The sequence below is a fragment of the Pantherophis guttatus genome, chromosome 3 (genome assembly GCF_059756535.1).
Source record: "Pantherophis guttatus breed Tessera chromosome 3, ASM5975653v1, whole genome shotgun sequence".
Taxonomy (NCBI): domain Eukaryota; kingdom Metazoa; phylum Chordata; class Lepidosauria; order Squamata; family Colubridae; genus Pantherophis; species Pantherophis guttatus.
In genome coordinates this window covers 33,138,971-33,165,961 of record NC_142065.1, presented here as the reverse complement: position 1 = coordinate 33,165,961, position 26,991 = coordinate 33,138,971, and the positions used below count along the sequence as shown (strand labels likewise).

The following is a 26,991-nucleotide window of genomic DNA, read 5'->3' as shown; positions in this document are numbered from 1 at the left end:
TGATTGGATATTCAGTGCATCATGTATTGACACCGATTGATATGTGGCAAAGATTGACCAAGACATCCCACAAATAAATGAACAAATAGCCGCCTTTTCTGATGTGAGAAACAAGGAAACTAATGCATGACTTCTAAAATTGATTTTACATGGTTCTCCAAAAGAAGAAGCTCAGTCCCATTCCAATAAATCTAGAAAAATTGCAGTTACATGTGATCTTACCAACTTTTTTTAAAACAATAAAGTACAGCCTATGTTCATGAAAAAATTGTCAATCCCTGTCATATGGAAATGAAAAGAATGAGTACCGTCTATCATTGAAAGGTCAAAAATAGAAGAACCTCTATCACTAGGTAGACTTTTCTTCTGGCATGCATAGACTTATCTTTACTTTCAGGAATGGTAATTTAGGTAGAGATTTCATCTTTTGCCCACATTTAGTACTACTTTCCATTGCATGGATGTCAAGTATTATAAATGAAAATCATTTGATGCCAAGAAGCCAGTTATGGTAGGATTGAATTTAGTGAGGTGAACTTTAACCTCATAAAAACATAGCTATCTATCTTTAGACAACACAGAGACTGTAGTTTCAGGGATGAATTATGGAGCAGTCTCTGTTCTGTTAGTACCCTACAATTCTCTCCGTATCTTCAAATGCTGGATGACCTGCTTATGGACAGGAAGGCAAACTTCACGATCTGGTTTTTTCTCTGTATAATGTCTTTCTATTGCCTTTTTCATATATATATATATATATATAAAAAAAAAAAAAACCTGGCTGGAAAGAATATGCATATATATATATGTATATATGTATGTATATATGTATACATACATACATACATATATATACACTGTATATATATATATATATATATATGGCTACAAAAAAACCTTGGCTACGCAGGGAAAACCTGGCTAGAAGAAAAACACACATAAACCCTACGAAGAAGTAAGAAAAATATATATATACTTTATATATATATATATATATATATATATATATATATATATATATATATATATATATATATATATATATATATACATATACATATACATATATATATATACATATATATATACATATATATACATATATATACATATATATAAATATATATATATACATATATATATATATATAAATATATATATATGTGTGTATATATATATATATGTATATATATGTATATATATGTATATATATATATGTATATATATATGTATATATATATATATATATGTGTGTATATATATATATATACATACATATATATATATATACATATATATATATATATACATATATACATATATATATATATAAAATATTTTATTCATAAACACTTTTTTTTACAAATAAAAAAGACCAAAAAAGAAGAGTGGTGTTAAACATTGACATACAAGCTAACAACAACAACAACAACAACAACAACAACAACAATAATAATAATATAGTAACAATAGTAATAATATAACCAAAAAGCTATTAGCTAAGTTTCTTCTTACATTGAAATATTGTAATTATTTACCTTCTTATTTTCTTATTTTCAGTACTAACATTTATGATCTTACTTTTCTCTAATTCCTATGTCTTGTTTCTATCCATGCATAGAATTTATTCCAAATCATATAATGTTCTGTATCTTCTTGATCTTTAATTTTAAAGGTTAATCTAACCATTTCGGCACAGTCAAAAAAAAATCGAATTACAGCCTCCTCTGGTGGGGTATTCACATTTTCCCAATATTTAGTATATATGATCCTTGCTGCTGTCAGTATGTGTAAAACTAAATATGTGGTCCCTTTATCATAGCCCTCTGGTAATATACCTAGGAGACATGTTTCTGGTTTCAACTCAATATTCTGTTTGATTATCATTTCCAGCCAGTTTTGTATTTTCTCCCAATATTCTCTTGCTTTCCTACACATCCACCACATGTGATAGTAGGTACCTGGGGTCTGACTGCATTTCCAACACTTAGTGGACAGGTTACTGAACATTTTCACCAGTCTTGCAGGTGGCAGACTTTTAATTTTTTAATCTTGTTTTAATACTTCAAGATTTTTGTTTTTTTATATCTTGATTACTTCAGCTTAATGCATCTCATGGTTGCTCTGAAAACAAAAATGGCAAGCTTTGTATTTCAGATATTTGCCAAAGCAACCTCAGGGGATTTTAGTGCATTTTGTTTTATTGCTGGATATTTCTGCATAGATAATTTAATGAACTACAGGAAATTAAAAATTTTCAGGAATTCTCTCAACGCGCATATATGCACATTGCAACGTGCAACGTATATGCGTGTGCATTCTTTAGCAGTATCTGCTGCGCACTAAGAAAGGTTTATCCTTCTTGAAGAAGAAAGACAGTTTTAAAAATAAAAAGAACTCATCTACACAACTGCTTTGCTCCATCCTGGAACTAGGAAGAAATAGTTTAGGATAAATCCCACGATCACAGAGAATGCCATCTCTCTGTAGAGCCATCCTGAGCAATGCTACATTGGCAGTAATTGGCAAATTCTGCCTCCTGGAATTCAAAGACGACCAACCTGGGATAAGCCACCATCAGTTCCTATACAGAATATGTGCCAAGATATGCTTATAAGAGCCAAGTGTTTTATCAGAGCAATTATTTTTCCCTTTCAAGGGACTGTCATTTTACTGATGGTCGTGATAGAGCAAAGCTTTTAAGAGAATATTCTGCAGAGTAAGAAGGGAGGAACCAGACCTTCCCCAAAAGCAAGGCTATGGGAAGAAAATTCGCCACTGCATTGGCTACAGAACAGTCTCTCTCTCTCCCTCCCTCCCTCCCTCCCTCCCTTTCACACACACACGTTTTGGTGTCTTACTTATATCTGGATTCTTCCTCTATCTCAGTGTTTTACAACATCAGCAACTTTTAAGACATGTGGCCTTTGATTCACAGAATTCCAGCTCCACTCAGCAATCCTTGGAAGGAAGGGAGGGAGAAAGAGGGGAAGAGAGAGAGAGAGGAATGCCTGGAGCCTAGGAGTCAGAAGGCAGGTTGAAGCAAAAGTTTAAAATAGACCATGCACAAGATTTAGCAATCCAAAGGAAAATACCAGTTTTGTGCAATTTCTAATAAAGACTCAGAAATAAATTAACTTAGCTTCCCAAACAGAGAATGTTGTGACAACAAACTTGTCCACAGCCTATCCCAAAGTGAAATGCCTTGAGTGAAATAGGACTGACTCTGAAATTGTGCCTGTAGCTTAAAACTGGATTATTATTTTAGTGTACATCAATAGAATGCTTTCTAAAGTATGGTGAAATCATGATTTAATGGACCAAATGGGAGAGTAGGTACAAAACATTGTTCCCGATTGTCTACAAATGATACAAACTATATTATTTACATAATAACATCATTAAAGGTATTGCCCAAAGTGGCATAAATCCAGTGGAAATTTTGGGCATTGCATCCCATATGCATTACTTTCTGGTTCACTAAACTGAATGTAATTGTTATATCAGGGTCTCTCTCTCTCTCTCTCTCCCTCTCTCTCTCTCCCTCTCTCTCTCTCTCCCTCTCCCTCCCTCCCTCCATTTGCATATATAAGATTCCCACTCAGACAGGCACTTGTCAAAACTGTATTTTATTGCTGAAGTGCAGTCAAATGCCTTGAAGGTTATGCAATAGAATGAAATTATCAGTTTGGATTTCAACAGCACTGAACTGAATGGTACCATGCTATCAAATCCAGTTTTTTCCACATATGTCTGACTGCAGTACCCATTGTACTTGACCAACACAACTAAGTGGATGGAAAAAAGAGCTTTGTAGGCATATCTGAAAATACCAAATGTTGGAAGGCTGATATGCCAGAAGGTTATATTATAGTGTTCCTTGTGAACATACCAAAACATGACATTGTTTGATATGCAAACATGAGCATTCTTTAAAGAAATTATACTGAACTATGGAACAGACTGAAATTTCAATGAATGGCTGCAGAAGCCAACATCTTTTCTTTAGCCAGCAGTATGTGTAGGCACTCTCCAAGAAAATGTCATTTCTTCTCAGCAGTGCTTTGTGACTCATTGCTAGATAAATTTAATCTCTTCTCTCTGCCATACAGTTCGTGATGAGATGCTGCCAATTGTCATAGTGTAATTGCTGTTATTCATGTTTGCTGTTGTTCCTTCAACAAAAGTGCAGCTTCTGAACGGTTACTGATCCTTTACTATGCAAATACCACCTGCTGTTAACTGAGTGATGAGTTTGTCTCTTGCTCTTGGTTGGAATCTTATTCATTACAGCTGTGCATCATTATCATCTTTGTGGTTCAGGGTTATCACTAGGAACTTTATGTGTCTCAGTTTCCACTTTCCTGGAGTGTGTTTCAGCGCTTCCAGCCATTCTGACTGAGAATTGGATTTTGTATTAAGCCAATCTTTCACCTGAGGGAAATTCTGGTACAATGTTTATGACTTGCCTATGAACCAAAAAGAGTTAATCCATTATATATGTAGATTTCCAAAATGACTGTCAAGAGTTTTTAAGAAAAATAAAAGGCTTTAAGGGACTTAAAGTTGATGAAATATGGCTGTTATTTAAAATATACCATTTATATTCTCTTACAATATTCTTGATACATGTGATTGATCTCCACACCTCCATGTGCATATATCAGATGCATTCATCAACACTGCAGAAAAATGAATGTTCTGCCACCACAGTTGCATACACATAAACCAACATGCACTATGAATACAGTGACATGCATTCCTTATTATAAGGACAGCCCTTTATTTCAAAAATCTGTCCTTTAAATGTATTTATTTTTCAAAAACTCACTTTTGTCCTTTGTTTTGGTCATTTAATGTTTACCATATAAAGTAAATGGTACCGCTTAATGCATAGTCTTTCACATTCATGTGAAAAATATGGAAACTGAAGTTTCATTTATTGTTTATACCTTTATTGTTTATACAAATAGCTCAAGGTAGCAAACATACACCTTCCTCCTCTTCCTCTTTTCCCCACAACGACACAACAACAACCATGTGATATGAGTTGGGTTGAAAGAGAATGACTGGGCCAAAGTCACCCAGCTGGCTTTTATGGCTACAATCGGATTTGAACTCCTGGTCTTCTGCTTTCTAGCCTGGAGCCTTAACCACTAGACCAAACTAGCTCTCCTTTTAAAATAAATTCACATACACTGTTTGATTTTAGATATTTTTGTTAAAATATGTGCTTTTGTAAAGTTTTTCTTGGTTTTGCTTGACAAGCAAACTGTCACTCTGATTTGATGTCATGTCTTTGTGCAAGGACATCACAAGGAAAACTTGGAAACTGTTACAGCCATAAAAGGCAACAAGTACCAAAATGATGGGAGGCAAGAAGCAGAGATGCCATACAGATGCACAAAAGCAAGGTGGGAAAAAATTAAAGAACTAAAAAATATGCAAGCTAACAAAGCAGATATTCCTGGTTGTGTTCGCCAATGAATTGAAAGTTATTATTAGTTCAAGATGCCTGAAGACCTCTATTATTGCTGGAAATTCTGTGAAGAATTGGAACCCGACAACCATTTGTTGTCCTGAAATCAAGTACTGGACTTCAGCTAGCTGGACCATATGGTATTCCTTGTGAAAAACATAAAAACCAATAAATAAAACCAATAAATAAAACACCAATAAATCAAAAGGCACAAATTTCAACCTTCAGTGGAGATTATTTTCATGATCCTTCTGAATTTCAGAGAATTATTGTTGGAGACAGCAAAACACAATATCGTAAGGGATAATTCAGGGACATACCAGATCAACTGCCAGTATGAATTGGTGAAACTGAAACTTAGAAAGGCTGTGCAATGTATCAAGCTGGTGACAATATATTTGCTGCTGTAAAGTTATTTTTACCTTTAAAAACTTAAAGAACTGACTAATAAAAAGAGAAGTGGCTTATTAAGAGATACAGATGAAAAACCAAAACAGCAAGACAATCGAATTACTCACTGGAACAAAAAAGCTTGAAAGTGAAAGAGCAAAATAAAAAAAAAGCAGTAAAAAGACATTTCATGGAGCTGGTCTAACTGTCCTAATAGATAAGAATAATGTTGGATAATACAGAGAACTTCCTGAAACAAATGCAAGTCTCAAAAAGAATTTTTAAAACCAAAAGGAGAATGGGATGACAGGGTTAGATAGTGTCATTGATGCAGTGTATATGAGTTTGGGCAAACTCCCAAAGACATTGGAGGATAGGAGGGTCTGTTGTACTGTGGTCCATAGGGTTGTGAAGAGTTGGACCCAATTTAGTAACTGTACAACAACAACAACAACAAAAACATTGTAGATGCTCTCAACGATGATCAGAGATTAAAAGTCTTTGCTCCTATTCAGGAAATGTTATTCAGTTTGCCAATGAGGAATGTGATTGTGATATGAACTGGCCAAGTCATATTATTATGACAAGATTATCACTCTATTGTCTCTTGCTGATAGCCTACTGAAAAGAAACCTGTTTGTAGAAATACAGTAATTGAAGCTCATTTAGCTAATAGTAGAAAAGAGAAGATAGATCTACTTGCAGTATGATAATCACTAAAGTACTATTATTTGTAAATAGTAAATATGTTTTTGTACTGAAGTGTATTTACTGTGTGATAACTAAACAATTTTCCCCATCAAGAGTTATCTTGGCTGCACAATCCAAACTATATCAGTCATTAATAACTTTTTACTTCTAGTATAACTTTCAGTGTAGCTTCATAAAATAATGATTTTTAAACCTGTTTTCTATATCTTTCTAATACAGTGTCTCAGGATTATGAAGACTGTTTCAAAATATAGTCTTTGTATTGTCATTGATAATTGAGAAATGTATACAGACATGTTCTAAGAGCTGGGAGAGAAAATATCATTCATGAAGAACAATAAAGGGATAGTGGGAAACTTCCTTTAAAATTGTGCAGTGTTGCTTGCAGTTTTTTAATACGACTGTATTTGACATTTGTATTGCTTCCATACCTTTTTTCTTTTTGCTGTATGCCTCCCAGAGTCAGTTTTTGTGAGGAGAAATAATAAATAAAAGTTTCCTGTGTAAAGCAAAGTTATAGCAATAGCAATAGTGCTTAGACTTATATACATCTTCATAGTGCTTTACAGCACTCTCTAAGAAATTTACAGAGTCAGCATATTGCTTCCAACAATCTGGGTCCTCATTTTACTGAGTCAACCTTGTGCCGGTCAGAATCAAACTCCTGACAATGGGCAGAGTTAGTCTGCAATACTGCATTCTAACCACTATGCCACCATGGCTACTTATACATATAAGCAATTAAAATATTTAATTGTTATAAATCCATTTCAGATTTGCCCTTTTCAGGTATGTCCTTTATTTTTTGCAAGAAAATATAGTCAGCGTAACTGTGTACCAGGTACTTACAAGGGTTACATTAAAAATCTCTCTGTTCCTTTCTCACATTTTTCCTCTATTATTGCATTTGTATTCCATCTTCCCCTAATAAAGTAACCTCTTCTATGCTCCTACCACCTAGATGATCCCAGATAAAATGCTCATGTGTAAATTTGCATATTGCCTTCAGCAAAAAAAATAGGGATAAGAATTAATGTGTTAAGCATTTGCAAAACAGGCAGCTAGATTCTGCCTTAAATTCTTCATTCAAAGGACCAAAGGTATTCAAACCCGCACAACAAGGTTTGTTCTAACCATTTGAAGAGGCATGACAGTTAAAAAAAACATTGTGCTATGGTTTATGGTTAGCTTCATAAATATCATAAGTAAAAATCAATAAACCACTTTATTCCTCAGTTCAATGTGTACATAAAATCAGAAAGTGCAATTCCAAGGCCACTTAATATGCTTTTGAATATCTTCTCTAAGCTGTAAATAAGATTGCTATTTCTTCCTACTGTATCAAAATGCACACTGCACACCATCAACAAGATAGGGATACAGAAAGCAGCCTCAAATGCATCACTAAATATATCACTAAGTCCATGCACTATGATGGACAAGTATTTCGTGTCAATGGGGAGAAACAGGCTCAGACTCAACCCATCCAAGACCGAGTGGCTGTGGTTTCCGACATCCCGATATAGTCAGCTGGTGCCATCGCTGACTATTGGGGGCGAAGTATTGGCCCCCACGGAGAGGGCTCGCAACTTGGGTGTCCTCCTGGATTCACGGCTGTCTTTAGAAGAGCACTTGACGGCCGTGACCGGGAGGATTTTTCATCAGGTTCGCCTGATTCGCCAGTTGCGTCCCTTTCTGGATCGGGACTCGTTACGCACGGTCACTCATGCCCTCGTCACCTCCCGTCTGGACTATTGTAACGCTCTCTACATGGGGCTCCCCTTGAGGAGCACTCGGAGGCTCCAACTGGCGCAGAGTGCGGCCGCGCGGGTGGTGATGGGAGCGACGTGGCGCTCCCATGTAACGCCTCTCCTGCGCGAGCTGCACTGGCTCCCGGTGGTCTTCCGAGTGTGCTTCAAGGTTTTGGTCATCACCTTTAGAGCGCTCCATGGCTTAGGACCTGGTTATCTACGGGACCGCCTGCTACCACCAATAGCCTCCCACCGACCAGTACGCTCCCATAGAGAGGGGCTCCTCCGGGTGCCGTCGGCCAAACAATGTCGACTGGCGGCCCCCAGGGGGAGAGCCTTCTCTGTGGGGGCACCTACTATCTGGAACGAGCTCCCCCCCGAGATACGGAGGATTCCGGATCTGCGTACCTTCCGTCGCACGCTGAAGACGTTCCTATTCCAGCAAGCCGGCCTGACCTAAACTTCTCCTCTTTTAAATGGGAATTTTAAATTTGGTTTTAAATTATTGGGGTTTTAAATATGGTTCAGCCAAATTTATCTAACTTGTTTTATTTCTATTTTAAATTTTGTATTTATATGTTTTATTTCATGGCTGTTCACCGCCCTGAGTCCTTCGGGAGTAGGGCGGTATACAAATCTAATAAATAAAATAAATAAATAAATCTCATGATACAAAGTCCTGTTGGAAAGCTCCATATTTCTGAACAGTCATATACAGATGGATTTCTTTTGCCAGGGATTTGGAAGGAGGTTTCTTTAAATAAAGACTAACTTTCATTTTTGGTTTAGTGAGCATTCAAGGAAAATAACCTTTTGATGCTTTTTGCTGAATTTTTCTGTTGTGAAATTTTATACATATGGACATACATGCACACACACATATCAAGTTGTTGCAGACTACACACTTTGTCTACATACATCCCCTGCTTGAGCTGGAGACATTGGTAGCCATTTGGGTTTCAGAAAAATCAAGATGGCAGTCACAGTCGCACAAAACCCTGGATCTTTTCTATTTGCATCACATGCACAAAAAAGTAAAAAACCACAGGGCTTAGTTTGCAGGCTCAAGGCCCCTGATGGAATGTCCAAACGAAACATACTTTGCAGGACAAATTTACTCTGCAGGCCCAAAGTAACAGAATGCCATAGGGGTTTATCACACTGTTGTAAGTTAGTACTTGGAAATGGCAACAGGTACTTACCTCATCATGTCCATTTCTGAAGAGCATTTTTAATGTCTTGGGTACTGGAAAGGTTAAAACAGGCCTTACTACACATTCCAACAGCATAGCCATATCAAAAGGAAAAGCTTTGTAGGCATTATCTGCAACATACATCATATTAAGCCATATTTTTTCTTATCTATGATTAGTATATATCACGAGTGTCAAACTCATGGCATCACTTTGCCATCATTCGCGATGTATTTCCCATTCATGGAGCTGGGGTGGGCGTGGCCTGCGCATCAGGCCCGTGGGCAGCCAGTTTGACATCCCTGGTATATGTGAATCAGGTCACAGTGAATTCCCAGCTCCTTTAAATGAGACTCATATCTTCAGATCTGACCAAGTTGCATTCAGGAAGCTATTAAGCCATTTTCACAGCTGTTGCCAAGGTAGGTCACTTGATAAGGATTCAGTGTTGTTTTAAATCACTCTCACTTAACAAGTAATTAGCACTCCTGGCACATTTGTTCATTAACTAAAATCTCATCAATACATTGCTGAGAAAAGCAATGAGGCGGGTTTGAGTGTAAGATGCAGACAGAAGATAGCATTCTGTTTGCCTATTAGGACATGACTGATAAAGAATTACACAGTAATTCAAGAGAAATTAGTCATGGCCATCTATTTATCGTAGTCCTCCTAGGTTTTTAATGTGCTAAATCCAAAACATCACAGGAAGGAGTTCTTTTTAAAATGAGACGAATGCTTATAGAATCATCTGCTGTCCACTATATAATCATGGACACCAGTGGGACTGTTTATGACATTCTACCTTAATTGTTCTTTATTTTGTCAATTTTTCTTCTGAGATTCTCTTTCCTCTAAAGAATCCTTACCAGCAGCTTTGCTAGCATAAGCTAAATGTTAGCCATAAAATTCTAAGGATGCAAAGACTGCCAAGAGGGGCTTTATCTGATTCAAGTGACCTTTAAAATTTATTTTGCAGCTGTCAAAAAACATGTTAGGCGACGTATGAGATTCTCAGTGATTAGGAAAGGAAACTATCGAAAAATCTACTTGTTACATGTATCTACAGAACATGAAATGCATGCTCTCCTTCCCTCGTTTTGTTTAACAAAAGGAAGAAAAAAGAAAAGAATTTTAATAAGGAACTCCAGAGACAGTATCAAGAGCTATAAAAGATTCATATGAAGCCTATTGTTAAACATGAGAGTTCATTTAGAACCCTTAATAAGCCTCAGATAGAGATGCTAGAATCTGAATTTAGCCAGGTGAGATTCAACATTTTGGGTAATTCACATACACACAAGATAGCAGCTCTTCTGCATGCTTATGGAGAAGCTTAGATTTAATGGATCTCCTTGCTGTTGCTTTGTGGTTTTGTTGACATTACACTAGCATTTTATCCTGTTCTATAAAGGTTTAAAGGATTTGAAGGGTGTCAGGAATGAGAACAGCTTGGATGCTATTGAGAAGGTGCAAGTACTGGAATTTCTAATTGGCTCAATTGGTCTTTCATTCATTAAATTAAAAATGTAGCATCCATAAGTGTATAGATAGATGCAAATATCTGACTGATTTCCCAATCTCTACAGATTCAGAATTCCCTGAATGTTCCCTAATGTTTCCCTTGTAGGCATCATTAAGTTGATCCAATGTTTTGCAAGGGAACATGGGTAAGTCTTTAAGCATCCCAAACTAAGATTGATCAGGTAGCTAAAATATTCCAGGGCATGCGTACTTTTTAATGAGAGTTGTTCCTTATACCGCAAAGAAATTATGTTTCATATTCATACCATTTGCAATGCACAACCAGCTATCTATACCACAGTTAAGTAGCAGGGAACCCTCTTGATCCATGCATCATTGCTGAATAAATATTGATTCTTACATCCCGGGGACTTTTTTAGATTTTTTTTATCCTGCCTTTATTACTTTTATAAGCAACTAAATATGATGAACATACCTAATATACTCCTCTCTCCTCCTATTATCCCCACGATAATACATTTGCAGTGCACTGTACTGTGCAGTGGGTTGTGCTGAGAAAGAGCAACTGGCACCACCCAGCCAGCTTTCATGCCTAAGGCAGAACTAGAATTCACAGTGACCTGGTTTCTAAGTTGGCATCTTAATCACTAGACCAAATTGGTTCTGGTTCTTCCCAAATTATTTAATTAGGTGCCATGGTCAAATTTGATTCCGGGTGACTATATGGATAAATACTACTCATCTTGGTGGAGCCTTGGTGGAGCAGCGGACTAAAGTGCTGTTAAGTAGCACTTAGCTGCCAGCTGCCTGCAATTACTGCGAGTTCAAATCTCACCAGGCTCAAGGTTGACTCAGCCTTCCATCCTTCCGAGGTAGGTAAAATAAGGACCCGGATTGTGGGGGCAATAAGCTGACTTTGTATATAAAAGAACACCTCTTGGGGGGGGGGCTGAAAGCCCTACTAAGCAGGTATATACAAAAGTATGAAGGCTTTTGCTTAATGCATTGTAAGCCGCCCTGAGTCTCTGGAGAAGGGTGGCATATAAATCGAACCAATAAAGAAATAAATAAATCTTCAGCTGTCTTTGGTAATATCTTGGTTCTTCCAAGGATTTGTGCTTAATTTCTTTAATCCCATTCATCAAATCACTCCATTATTTTCTCCTATTCCCTCCAATTTATCAGTCCATGAAGTTCTTAGTAATGGGTTCCAAATCCATTACTTGAAGGCATCTTTTTGTTTTTTTCTTAGTATTTAGTTTTAATAGCCATACATACATTTTCCTGTGGAAATACCATTTAAGTGTTGTGATCTGTCATTTAATTGCCCTTATGTTTCATGATTTTGTCTAGGTTTTTCACTACCTTCTTCACAAGGATTAATCTCCTTTTTAGCAGAACATGGACCATTTTTATTCTTGAAAACCCCCCCCCCCCAACAAAACCGTCTATTGTTTTCACTTTTTTTTGCTTAAAGTTTCCTAAATATGCAGGCCAACATTTATGTTGTCTTCTTAATAATATTTGAAATATGGCTTATAGAAGCTGTAAATAAATTGACATTTAATATTAAATTTATTAAGGTAAACTTTTTTTACTTTCAAAATAACTCTATAATTCAAAATGATTAAGTAAATCATTTCTACTTTTGGCTAACAATGATGTCATTTACATAACTCAAAATTGTTTTCTCATCTCCTATTTATATTCCAGGTGTCATCTCTCTGAATCTTACCAGTCTTATAATAAATCATTATAAGATTCCTGAGAAAAATAATCAGATGTTCTGACATTGCCATTAGCTTTAATGTGTCCCATTTTTTGGCCTGATTTACACAAAGTCTTGCTGTAATCTTGCTGAAAGGTAAACTTCCTTCTCATATTATCTTGTTCTATTATACATCTTGTATTAGTTATTTGATCTCATATCCCTTTACCTTTTCCAAAGCCTGTCTATTTGGCATTTTTTCCATATATGGTTCTGTTCTTATTTAAAAGTGTTTAAGCAAAGCACTGAGTATGTGAGGAATTAATGCATAAATTCAATATAAGTATACACACTCATCTTTCCTAATTTCTATGCTACATATTCTTGTTCAATATTTGTTGACCCAAACCTGTTACTGATATAATTACTTCTGCAATTTTACACAATTCAGTGAGAATTTTATCTGTACCAGAAGCTTGTAAATTTGACAGTAGGTCTATACCCTATAATATCTATTTTTAAAGAAAATTGACTCCTGAATGTATCCTTTCTCTAAATCCTAAAGCTAAATCCTTTAGCTCCTTTGTAGTTTTTACATGTGTTTGAATTGTATTTCTGAGTTGGGATATTTAATGTTTCTTCTTCATGCCTCTTATTCATGAACGTAACTACTAACTAACGTAACTACTAACCAACCAAGATAACTATTATATCTTCTGTTCGTGTGTTTTTCTTGCATATTCTCCCATCTATTTTAACATTTGAACCCATCTCCCAACCACAATTTGCCTTCCAAGTCACTGTGATGAGAGGAAACAATGGTGATCCATTCCGATTTGAGGACAGACAAATCAAACACTTTTCCACCCTCCACCAGTGCCTCTCTTTTCTACCTTGATTTTTTAAACACACACAATTCAGAATACTAGCACTAACTTACAATATGAATAAACATGGATGGGATTGCCCAGTAAATTTCTTACCAACTTTTCCCATAATAAAGCCTTGGCAGTTCTTCAATTATGTCAACTCTTTCTTTCTAATCTCCTGCTCTGATGATGATGATTACTTTTTTAAAAAATTTAATTTATATGCCGCCCTTCTCCGGAGACTCAGGGCGTCTTACAATGCATTAAGAAATAGCCTTCATACTTTTGTATATTTTTATACAAAGTCAGCTTATTGCCCCCACAATCTGGGTCCTCATTTTACCTACCTTAGAAAGGATGGAAGGCTGAGTCAACCTTGAGCCTGGTGAGATTTGAACTTGCAGTAATTGCAGGCAGCTGATGTTAATAACTGTTAATAACTCTGCTTTAGTCTGCCGCGCCACCAGGCTCTTAATCAACAGTCTAAAATCGTATACCATCTCAGTATCCAAAACAAACAAATCAAGAATTTTATCATCTGCTCAGTTGTAAACTCTGCGAAGGCAGCAAACACAGGGAGCCGAATGACTACTGCCATGACAGTAACTGGGGATTAAGTTGACGGCTTGTTAAAGAACAGTTGAAGAAATGTGGTGGTTTTTTTTCCATAAATTGTCAAAAAACTAGCTCTATGGGACTGATTAGTCTGAGTGGTGAATTTGCATCTCATTTGCACCAAGAGAAGAGACACACTGTTGTCTTCGTTTAGATCATTGTTTTTCAAACTTGGCAATGTATGGACTTCAACTCCCAGAATTTCCCAGCCAGCCTGAAGACCTGATTTTGCCAATGGATCTGGGGACCTCAGAATGGCTTATTTGATGATTGTCACAAGTGGAATGAGGAAGGAGTTATTGATATAGTCACTGAGACTATAGAAGTCGTATATATTTTCTTAAATAGATAAATATATACATTACTAGAGCTGTTTGGTATGTTTTAAAAAGAAAAGCAATGTTATCTCTGGTTTGCTACTCATAACATATGTGAATTTTTTAGTAAATAATAAGAGTGGAATGGAACCTGAAATATGAACCATTCAAGCTATCAGAAATTGACAGTTCAGTTGCTTGTATTGTCTGCTAATAGTTCAGTCTTTCTTTACAAGTCTTTAGATGGAACAACTTTAACAATTTCATTGTGTGAATGTTTGTTTTGTGCTAAACAAACAACATTATCTTTTTGTTTCTTTAAAAAGAAAGATGTTTTATGTCTGAAAGAATGATTTAAAGATGAAGTGCTATGTCTTTAAGACCCCAACAAGCTATAAACTTTTAAAGCTCCAAGAATATACATCAAAAACTCTGTCAGGCAATTACCGACCTTAAGCTAAAACAGAGAGATATAAAAGGATTTTGAAGTATAAAGCAATCATTCACAGCTGATTAAGGAAAAGCCCAAGGCACGTTAGCTTCATGGCTGAGTAAAACAGCTCCAATCATATATTCTAATAACTACAGTACAGATGGGTTGAGGGCTGGATATATACATCTTGTAAACTCATGCATCAACACAGATTTCCTTGCCTCCCACCTCCATTATGTTGGAGAACGGGTTTCTTTAAATATATGTTTGAGAGGCTGCTGCTAAATACCATGGCACTGGGGAAGAGTGGGAAGCTGCAAGAAGAAGGTGATTAGTCCCATAGGAGCAGATTAGATGTTGAATGGCGGACTTCCAGAAGTGCACAGGAAGCAGTGGTTTGAGGGACATCTGTTGTTGTCTATATAGGACAGTGATGGCTAACCTATTTGCCATCGCGTGCCAGGAGCAGGGGGGTTGCGCGTTTGTGCCCATAGCCATAATTCTTTGCACCCTGCCCCCACATATGCGCATATGACCCCCATTTCTGGCCTCTGGAGGACCTCCAGGGAGGTGGGAAAAGCAGTTTTTGCCCTCCCCAGACTCCTAGAAAGCCTCTGGAGGCTAGGGACAGCAAAAAACGAGCCTTCCCCACCACCTCCCAAGGTCCTCCAGAGGCAGGTAACAGCCTGTTTCCCTACTTCTGAAGGGCCCAGAAGGCCCGAAAATCAGCTGGCCAGCGCACATATGTGCACCGGAGCTGAGCTCACATGCTCACCTATATGGCTACATGTGCCACCTGTGGCACACGTGCCATAGGTTCACCATCATGGATATAGGAGATCACAAGTAAGCCACAATTCAGCTTTTGGTTGAGTTTTCCTGAGATATTTATGTCCTGCAAAGCTCAGTCCAACATTCAAGCTAGCAGAAGTTGGGCCAATGGACCATAGTTCAAAAGTAGGCCGGGCACATTCTTTCCTCTTAATTCTCCCTTTAAAAAAAAACACCAGTGTTGTTTCAAATTTTATTTCACAGTTGTCAATTTCTAAATTTTATTTAGGGGAGGCAGCAGACAAGGGCAAAATCCTCTCTGTCAACCTCCCCCCCCCCCAAAGCAGTTACAACTTTGATCAATAAACTCTGAAACTCATTTTCAGTACTGTACTCCCTCTGCTGATAAAGAAAAGACTTCATGCTTTTCTTGCCCTTTTTTAAAAATATAAAGCAAGCAAAAAAGGTGAAGGACTAGACCTGTCATTTATTTTCCTTTCTTTGGAGTGAGGCTTAAGAGGCAACCTGGTTTCCTTAAGCCTTACAGCATCTTTATATGCCATGGGGACCTGGTGCTGGATTCAGAAGTCTGGATCCATGGGTGAGTTTTACACCCCATACATTTGTATAAGATTTTCAAAAGAGCTGTGATGGTGCAGTTATTAGAATGCAATATTGTAGGCTAACTCTGCCTACAGTCTGGAGTTCAATCCTTATGGGCTCAAGGTTGACTCAGCCTTCCATCCTTTTGAGGTAGGTAAAATGAGGACCCGGATTGTGGGGGCAATAAGCTGACTTTGTATAAAAAAGAACACCACTTGGGGGGGACCGAAAGCCCTACTAAGCAGGTATATACAAAAGTATGAAGGCTATTGCTTAACACATTGTAAGCCACCCTGAGTCTCCGAAGAAGGGATATAAATCGAACCAATAAATAAATAAATAAATAAATAAATAAATAAATAAATAAATAAATAAATAAATAAGTAGTTCAGATCCACAAAGTTCTACATTCATCTTCTGAGAAGGAAACAGATAGGGTAATTATTTGAAAGAATAAATTTGGTATAGTTTTTAAGGCAGAGGTGTCAAACTCATGGCCTGTGGACCGGATGCATCACACACTGGCCATGCCCACACCTGGTTTAGCGAAGTGGGAAAAAGTCATGATACTTCATGTGATGCCGCCGTGACGATACGAGTTTGACACCCCTGGGTTAAGGCATCAGGCTAGAAACTGGAAGACTGTAAGCTGTGGTCTGGCCTTACACATGAAACCAGTTGGGTGACCTTAGGCCAGTCATTTTCTGTCTGTCCTAGGAAGGAAGCAATAGCCACTTCTGAAAAACCTTGCCAAGAAAACTGCAGGGAAAACTCAGGCAGTCTCTGAGAATCGGATATGATTGACCAGAAGGGGGAAAACACATTTAAAAGGCCATTTGAGAATTCTTTGTAAGTTTCCCAAGTTACTTTTAGAGAAATGGATAGAGCTAGTAATTTTTAAAATAATATATTAATCTGTGTGCTGATTTTTAATGCTGTGTCTATCTCTATGATATAAAAAATCAGGCTTCCTACATATTTTATATTGCTGTACTTCATGTGTAACTCCTGTGTTGTGTAGGAATTTTGAGGTAAATTGTGGGCTGTATTCTCAGTTTCATCAGAGCATTGGTGAGCCTTGTTCAACATACAAATGGGCAGAAAAAAGCAGTAGCCTCGGGCAGCTGATTTTTTTGGTGATATGAAAAAGTAGCAAATCATTACATTTTAAATTCATGATTGTTTTAGTTTTATCACCAGGAAGGTCCAAGGAAAAATATTTTGTAAGTTTAACTGCCTTAGATGCTGACATAGCTTGATCGGTCTTGGGTACCATTCATTTGTGTTATACAAAATGTCATCATTTGCTGCTCTGCCTCAGATAACAAAAGGCACAAAAAAGGCTGATAGTTCTTTCCAGGGTGAAATGCTCCCGGTTTGGACTGGATCGCTTCATCCAGTAGCGATGGAGGCGGGTTGTTTGGAGAACTGGTAGCAAAAATCCCTGCCCCCCCCCATTGCCCAGCTGAGCCACGCAATCATCAGAGGCTCTTTTTTTTAATTTTAAAAGCATCTTTTCTACAACCTCTTTGACCAAAAAAATGCTTTTAAAAGTAAAAAAAAAAAGCCTCTGATGATCACGCGGCTCAGCTGGGGTCATCAGAGGCTTTTAAAAGCATTTTTTCTACAACTTCTTCGGCTGAAGAGGTTATAGAAAAAATGTTTTTAAAAGGAAAAAAAAGCCTCTGCCAATCAGGCAAGTCAGCTGGGATTGTCAGAGGCTTTAAAAAAAAAGAAAGAAAGCCTCTGCCGATCAGGCAAGTCAGCTGGGATCGTCAGAGGCTTTAAAAAAAAGAAAGAAAGCCTCTGCCGATCAGGCAAGTCAGCTGGGATCGTCAGAGGCTTTAAAAAAAAAGAAAGAAAGCCTCTGCCGATCAGGCAAGTCAGCTGGGATCGTCAGAGGCTTTTAAAAAAAGAAAGAAAGCCTCTGCCGATCAGGCAAGTCAGCTGGGATCGTCAGAGGCTTTAAAAAAAAAAAAGAAAGCCTCTGCCGATCAGGCAAGTCAGCTGGGATCGTCAGAGGCTTTTAAAAAAAGAAAGAAAGCCTCTGCCGATCAGGCAAGTCAGCTGGGATCGTCAGAGGCTTTAAAAGCATTTTTTTAACAACCTCTTCAGCTAAAGAGGTTGTAGAAAAAATGGTTTTAAAAGTAAAAAAAAAAAGTTGGCCAGGTCCACTCAGTCATATTACACCCACCCCCACCAAGCCACGCCCATAGAACCGGTAGTAACAAATTTTACATTTCACCACTGGTTCTTTCTCAATGGCTGAGAAAAGAGAGATATACAAGGTTAAAATCAGCATTGCATATCACGTCGTCTGATCTGAATAGTGTATCCACTACTCCCAAATATATAAGGGGTTAGGGACTTTCTATGGATAGGTTTGAGTTGCTCTTTTATCATCTACATATACATTATTTTCATTATCCAGATTTCAAACAGGAGAACATTGATATTTATAACACGTTATGTGGTAGATACGAGGTAAAATCAAGTGTACATTGCTATTTATATCAAAAGTTATATAAATAAATATAAAACCTTTCCAAAATATAGGCAATATACAAAATTATATATATATATGTAATCCAACTTTTGACTGTTTACATGGTGCTCTCTGATTTCCTCCAAGTATGTTCTGATTATGATTCCTAGAACTCCAAGACAATTAGCGAGCACCAGACTGGAGAAGTGCTGTACTGCTTTACTACAGAAAAAAAAAGTTGATGCTTCTGTAATTTTAGATCTCAGGGGCTAACTCTGACATTAATTATAGTTTCTACAGAAGTATCATTTTTGTAATGAGGCCTCCAGAGCATGAGATCAGGAAAGAATAGAGGACTTCAGGGGCCCAATTCAGAAATTTAATAAGTGTACTCCCAACACACAGGATGGAAGCAAATCCATGTAGTCTAGAGTATCTTTGGGTGGGATGCTTATTTGTCTTTGGGGTAGAATCTTCATAGACACACAAAATGTTTTTTTACACAATCAGAATTTGAGATCACACTGAAACCTCATACATTTAGCAATGCACAGGAAAGTTCTCTCTGTGCATTTTTGCACTCTAAATGCAAATATCAGAACTGCTGGGAGAATGCAGAAGCAGAAGCAAATTCTTGGAATTAGAGATTCTGTTACAGAACATACTTTTGGGATTTCTTTTGGTCAATTAATTATCTGACTTTTTAGAAACCTGTGAGAATACTGAAGTAAGGTACGGGATAGGGGGGAAATTCCCATTTGTGAACAAGCATGATAAGAAGGAAATAACAGCTGGCCATGTGTTGTATTTGCACTGATACAACCAGAGCCATCCACAAAAAGGGAAAAGCAGAACCTCTTGTCTTCTTCTCTGACAGTTCATCACTAAGACTGCAGCCTCTGGGGACTTTAAGACACCTGGCTCTCAATTAAAGAGCTAATCTGTACTGCAAAACACTTAATGCTAGGAAGGAAAAATAGCTTATCAAATAAACCAGCTCTGGCCTTAGGCTATTAGAGCAGAAAACATCAATAATTTTACAGAACACCAGCATGGTACTAAGCTACAAAAATGTCTCTCAAACCTTTCTAAACATTATGCAACAAGTTTCCCAAACTTGGTAGTTTTTATTTTTGTTGGACTGCACTACTGGCTGGGAACGCTGAAAGAGACAGAGTTTGAAAAACATTTGAAAAATGTCAGGTTGGACATTATTGAAAGCTGCAATGGCAGAACTCTGAATTATCTCTCAGAGTACAATTGGGATTTTAGAAAAGAAAGATATTCACTTTGTCTCCTTTAAAAATTCTCTGATAGGGCACTCTCGTACATGACTTCTCAGAAGTAAGTTTAATAGTAAGAGGGCCTTTCATGTAGAAAATCTATGTAGTCGCCAGGAGTTGAAAATGACTTAATGGCACATAATCAAATGGGTCTATTTTTTAAGAACATTCATACAGCATTACATTAATCCCATCAAAAAATAATAGAAATTCCGTGTGATATGCCAGCTTGTTTCATGGAGGAGCTTTTTAAATGGAAGAACATTCAAAAATAAATGAGGCCCTCTCCAATTTTCTTAAGTGGTGATGTCTGGATTTCTTTTACTTTATGAAGTATTAAATGTTTTGTAACCTTGAAACCTTTCACACACACACACACACACGCACACACACACACACACACACACACAATGCTTCAGTCTTTAAAAAGTTAAAGGTTTATTTATTTATTAGTCCAATTTATATGCCGCCCTTCTCCATAGACTCAGGGCGGCTTACAATGCATTATAGCAATAGCCTGCATACTTTTTGTATATACCTGCTTATTAGGGCTTTCGGGGGCCCCCTAAGTGGTGTTGTTCTATACAAAGTTGGCTTATTGCCTCCACAACCCGAGTCCTCAATTTACCTACCTCAAAAGGATGGAAGGCTGAGTCAACCTTGAGCCTGTTGAGATACGAACTTGCACTAATTGCAGGCAGCTGGCAGCTAGCACTTAACAGCACTTTAGTCCGCTGCACCACTGAGGCTCGTTTGCCCTCTCAAAACACAAGTACAGTACCACCTGCAAAAAAAATAAGGAAATATGATCCACAAATGAATAGTTACTAAGATGCTACCCATCTCTGCCATAGTGACTCAAAGAAAATCAGTTATAACCATTCTCCTATTGCATCCCAAAATAACTGATCAAACTGTATTCCCTCCCTTTCACCTGTGTAGTGTATTTAATAGATGCTCACAGCCAATGGAGGCTACCAGTCATTTTGGTGGCTTCCTTCAATTCTGAAACGACAGACATATCAGAATTCTTTGATCCTTCAAAGGATGCAAATCTAAATTAAATTAATATTTTTCAAGGGCATAGGAGGGTGTCAAAAGTCAAGGTAATGGGCCCCAGTGCATACATGTAATCAAAGCTACACCCTCTTTTTACATAAATAGATGTGTGGCTTTACTAACCACCATTCTGACTTTTTGACACACACACACACAAATGAAGATACTTTGGCGTATTTCATTATGCAGCACAACAAAGCCTTGAATTTGGGATTATGGAAGATGGCAAATGTATTTTGAAGATGGTCTTCCATGCCAATAAGTGAATTCTGGATGCTGCAATAGCAACATATATTATTGGGAACAATTTTTTGGGACACAGGTTCCTTTCAGTCTTCTTCTTTTTTTTTTTTTTTTAAACAAATATTTTTTAAAAACCAATAAAAAACCATCTTCAATTACAAATACAAACAGTGTGTCGGTTGGATACAAGTCTTTTGTGTGTCTTCACCTTATTCATGTATATCCATACATTTATTATCCTAATTAACCATATGTTTAACTATGGCTATTTGTTCCCTGTTTCATATCAAATATTCTAAAATTGAGTTAATTTATATTATACCATTCATTTCATCCTCTTAAATCACTCCAATAATAGTACATCTTTATGTTTTATTTTATATAATTCTACATTACTTGTATTAGAAAGATAATATTTCATTTTCATATTTTTTTTATCTAGCCATTGGTAAAATAAGTCCCATATCTTATAATATTGTTTATCTTCTTGTTCTTTAATTTCAAATGTCAATTTACTCATTTCAGCATATTCCATTATTTTCTTAATAACTTCTTCTTGCGTTGGGATTTTCTTATTTTTCCAATTTTTAGCAAACACAATTCTAGCCGCTGTTAATACATTCACAATCAAATATCTCAATTCTCTATTGTATATTTCAGGTACCATCCCTAATAAAAAAAAATCTCTGGTTTAAAGTCTATATGCTTTTGTGTCATTTTTTCCACCCATGTGGGGATTTTAGTCCAGTATCTTTTAGCTTCTACACACATCCACCACATATGGTAATATGAGCTTGGTATCTGATGATATTTCCAACATTTTTCAGATTTATTCTTGAACATTCTGGCTATTCTCATCGGGGGTAGATGCCACCTGTAAAACATCTTATACAAATTTTCTTTATATGCAGTTGACATTGTCATTTTATAATTTTGTGACCACAATTTTTGCCATTTCTCTAAGTCAATTCCATATCCAAAAATTTTTCCCCAAGCAATCATTTTTTCTTTAACTTGTTCATCTTCCAATTTAACCTTTAACAAATATCCATACAATTTTTTAATTATGTTTTCATCAGAACCTATTAAAATTTTATCTAAACTAGTCGAATTATTATAAAAACTTCTGTTTTATAATCTTTATCATGTCTAGACTGTATTTGCAAATAAGAAAACCAGTTCATCTTTATACCTTGTACTTCTAATTCTTGCATAGATTTAAATTCACCCTTTTCATTCAATATTTCACTAAATCTAACAATTTTCTCCTTTCTAAATGTTATTGAATATGAGAATGCTTCATTAGATGATAACCAGACTGGAATTTTTAAGTAATGTTGTCTTTTTACCTTCTCCCAATTTAATAGCAAAGCCTCTCGTATAAAAGGTCTTCTAAAATACCCTTGTGTTTTTGTTTCCTTGTACCACAAAAATGCATGCCAACCCAATAACAGGTCATGTCCTTCTAAAGTCAATAATCTAGTATTTCTTAGTGTTATCCATTCCTTGATCCACATCAAACTTGTCGCTTGATAATATAATTCCCAATTAGGCAAACCAAAACCTCCTCGCATTCTAGCGTCTTGCAACAACTTTCTCCAATCCAGTCCAGTCCGAATTACAAAATAAAATTGTCCTTAAGCATCCACAAGTAGAAATAAATCGAAAAATAAGAAAAACGACCTTCGACTCAAGCTTAATTCCGCCGCTTCCTCTTCTTCTGTCTTCAATTTTAACTTCCTTAAGACCTCAGGGTGTTCTCTCAAATAATCTATTTAAAAGTTCTCTCACCAAGCCGACACACTTTCACTCGATCTCTTTCATTCTGGAGCTGTCCCAACTTCAGCAGCTTCAATGGCTGACTCTTCGTCGCCAGAAAAAAGGACTTCTCCTGGATCAACCAGGGACTTTACGGTGTCCCTGGGATCAACAGAATGTGCCCTCCACTATCACCATCTCTACAGGACGGTGAGGTCCGAAAATGGACGGTCCAGCGACGAAGATATCAACAGTGATCTTGGAGCCTCAAGATCGCCCATCGTACCGTCGCGGCGCCAGCTCCGCCCCTCTTTTTTCTGGTTCCTTTCAGTCTTCTTTTGTATCATCATTTTTATTATATGAAGCTTCTGTTTAATGAAAAGAATATTGAGAGACAAGAACAGTAGTTATTGTGTATCCTTGTTCTGTGCTTCCTTGTTGTTTCTTAACCTAAAGAGGGCTAAGCACTTCAATAGAAGCTCAGGTGCAGTATATACTGCCAATTAGGAAACCATTACAAACCATTCTAAGAACAGGCTGGGTTTTCAATACAATCAAGATAAGAGGTAAAATGATTTCATCATAAAATAGGAGGAATCATTGCCAAAATTATAACAAAAACAGTAATTCAGATAAAATATATATTAATCTAATATTTGCACTAGTATATTGCTATAACAATTCCCCTCTAACAAATGTCTGAAAAGGGGAAGGGTGCAGATTTATATTTGAAAAATTCAGAAAAGTTGAAGTGCTCAGCAAGCTGAAGAGCTGGTTAATGCATGCTGAACATTTTTTGTGGGTTTTATGTAAGATTCTCTTTGCTTTAATCTGAAAAATGGAACAGAGTTCTTCAGTTTTGTTTTATTAACAGGTGTAGTATTATGTGCAGGATGATGAAGAAAAAAAAGATTTTTTTCTTTTTGCTAGATCTCCCTGGTATAGTTTTGAACTACCAGTAAATATGAGAATGGATTGGTATGCCTAGATGTCTAATTACCTTATTCATTTTAAACACAATTAGCTCTACAGAGAGGTTTGCTGGTGATTTTCAATAAAAAAATACTGAAAAGGACTTTTTGTAGCACTTTAACATTCTTGAAAATTAGACAAAAATGAAAATCCCAGCTTTCAGTCATTCAGAAATAGCTATTGCCAAATCCAAATACCCCAGAAAGGTATAATGGGCTGTGTTCCTGCCCCATTCAGAAGCCAAATAGTCAATCCCAAAGGTGCCTTTTCAAGAGGCAACGACTTTCTTGTTTTTCTTTGAAGATTTTCTACTGTCGGAAAAAGCTTCTTGGATGAGAAGTGAAATCTCTTCAAAGAAAAACAAGAAAGACCAATTGCCACTTGAAAAAGCACCTTTGGGACAGCCATGACCTGGATGACTGAGAATCTCCATAGCCAAATATCGTCTCTTACCCTGGCATGTTATGTGATTAGTTTCTGCAAACAAAAGTTCATGCAAACATAGACAAATCAACTAAACTATCACTCTTAAGTTAACCATAGATAATCATGTTATTGCAAGTAACCATATTCTTAAGCCATCTAAGAATCAGGAACACTTGAAGCTTGAATCTAAAACACACACACACAAAAAATACATCAGAGATGATATGGGTGTGTATGACACATCTGTCAGCCCTTCTTAAAGAAGCTGTGTGCTTTTCTAGACTTTTGTGATGGCTGCACAATCTCAGGAAAGCCTTTGAGTTAAGATCTACAATCAGATCTAAGCTGCAAAGATTTGGAGGATATACATACTTCTGCCAGCTCAGGGTCTTAAATCTTTCAGTTTTCTAGCCCTGCAATTCAAAAAACAAATGTTTTGAATTCTCAAACACAACCAAACGTACCCTTGTAATTGGCTGCATCTTTAGGAGGAAAAGAGGGAGGGTAGGGATTAAGATAGCATCAATATAATGCGGTTCTCACATCTAAGTACAAGCTTTTTGGAAATATGAAAATTACAGTAGATTATTTTGGAAGGAAGTTAGTCTGGTCAGAAGAGTGAATTGATCAAGCAATATATATGGCGGTTGCCTTAATAGTTCTACTTGCAAAATGTTCCTCTTTAGACTGCCTAATCGGTTTCATTAACTAGCCTTCAGAATGCTAGAAATTGGGAATATTTTTTTGTGTGGCAAACTGAACCACAAACTAGCTAACCATGGTTTATATTAGCCTGTTTAGCAAACCCAGATCATGCGGGTTACTTGTTAATACTGGTAGCACTGGCAATAGCACTTAGATTTATATAGCCCCCTCTCAACAGTTTACAGAGTCAGCAAATCATGAAGAAATTTGTTATATGAATCTGCTCTTGCTCTTTAAGTGAGGAAACTATAATCTATCCTTGCAACAAATAAAATATAGGCAGCCTTTCTGTGTCCAGAGCAAAAGAAGACTAAAGTGCTGTGTTTAAGCACTCCTGGTTTTGTTTTGTCTTTTGTTTGTTTGTTTTTAGTTTATTACTTTCCAGGATTTTATATCTCTACATGAGATATTAAGCTTTCAAATACAAGGAAGTCATGTTCCCAATTCTCTTCTCTACAGTGCATCTCCTCTTAGTTTGATGCAATTTACTAGAGAGAAAAGGAATTGAATGCCATGCTGCACATTTCCCAAGAATAAATTCATTTATGCTATGAAAGGAACAAGAAAACAGTGCAGTTGATACAATGTCAACATTAATTTGCATGAAATATTCTCAGGTATTACAATGCAATCACGAGAAGCATCAAATATCAGTAAACACAGGCTTAAGGGGGAATAAGTAGTGTAAAAAGTAGTGAAACATGTTTTTCTCTCACACCAAAAACCTTCTGCAGGATGTGCCAGTAAGGGAGGATTCACCCTCTCACCCCTTGGTAAAAAGAAAAAAACACGATTAGATGGAAGAACTATGTGTGAATTGAAATCAGTTAAGTAATTGTCCCAGTTCACATTCCAATTTCAGTCAATCCCACGTATATCATACTTCCTATATTAGCGATTTTCTGTTTTGTGCTTATGTAGACATAAATATCATTCCTATTTTTTAATGCATCATGGGTTCCATAGTTTTCTAACTACATAAACAGACTTTCTGGTATATGAAATTGAAAGAGGACAGAATTTCCATTGCTACCAAGTTAAAAACAATCAAACATTTATTGGCTGTACAAACAGCCAATAAATAATACAAGTGTGCCATATTATGCAGCTTGGCAGGGAATTATGCCAAAATCCTAGTAGCCTGCAATGATATAGTTGCCTGACGAAAGGAAGTAATGTTCAGACAGAGGATGATGTAGTATACTAGCACTGTTTAAAAAACTGGAGCTTGTCACACAGAAGAGGACAATCTTTTTTGGGGGGGGGGGCTAATGGAAGAATATGGATTAGTTTAGACAAGATATGAGGAAAGGTTTCTGATGGCAAGAGAAGTATGATGATGGAATCACTATCTAAATAGGACATGCAGCCTCTCTTCCTGGAGTTTTCGGGCCAAGACTATAGCACCATCTGTTGGGGAAGTTTTAACCTTAGATATGCTTATATAGCTCTGGCCAGCTTTATCACACTACGATTCAGCATTCTATGATGAGAGAGAGAGAGAGAGGGAGAGGGAGAGGGAGAGAGATCCATCTTCATGGAACCATGAAAGGACAAAAGCATTTGGAGATAGGTCCATAAAGTATTTTTTATTAGCATGCACGGTTACAGTGATCTTCCTCGCCAAAGGAACACAGAAAAGCCCCACAGCGCACAAGGTTACAAGTGATACACATTCTGAAATGATATACAAAGATGACAAAAAAAATATAAATTATGACATGATCTTTACTTT

At 36.8% G+C, this 26,991-nt stretch overlaps 1 protein-coding gene and 1 pseudogene across 4 annotated transcripts in view; both read left to right on the top strand.

Annotated features, from left to right (window-relative positions):
- RALY (RALY heterogeneous nuclear ribonucleoprotein) overlaps window positions 1–26,991 on the top strand; it is a 243,695-nt gene that overhangs the window by 156,784 nt on the left and 59,920 nt on the right. For 2 of the 4 annotated variants that reach the window (XM_087889224.1, XM_034414035.3), the window contains exon 3: window positions 12,723–12,873. The exons of the other annotated variants lie outside the window; for them this stretch is intronic. The gene's annotated coding sequence lies outside the window, so the exon portion shown is untranslated. The remainder of the gene's footprint in view (window positions 1–12,722; window positions 12,874–26,991) is intronic. 4 annotated transcript variants of the gene reach the window in all.
- Window positions 5,319–6,579, top strand: LOC117663651 (histone PARylation factor 1 pseudogene; annotated as a pseudogene).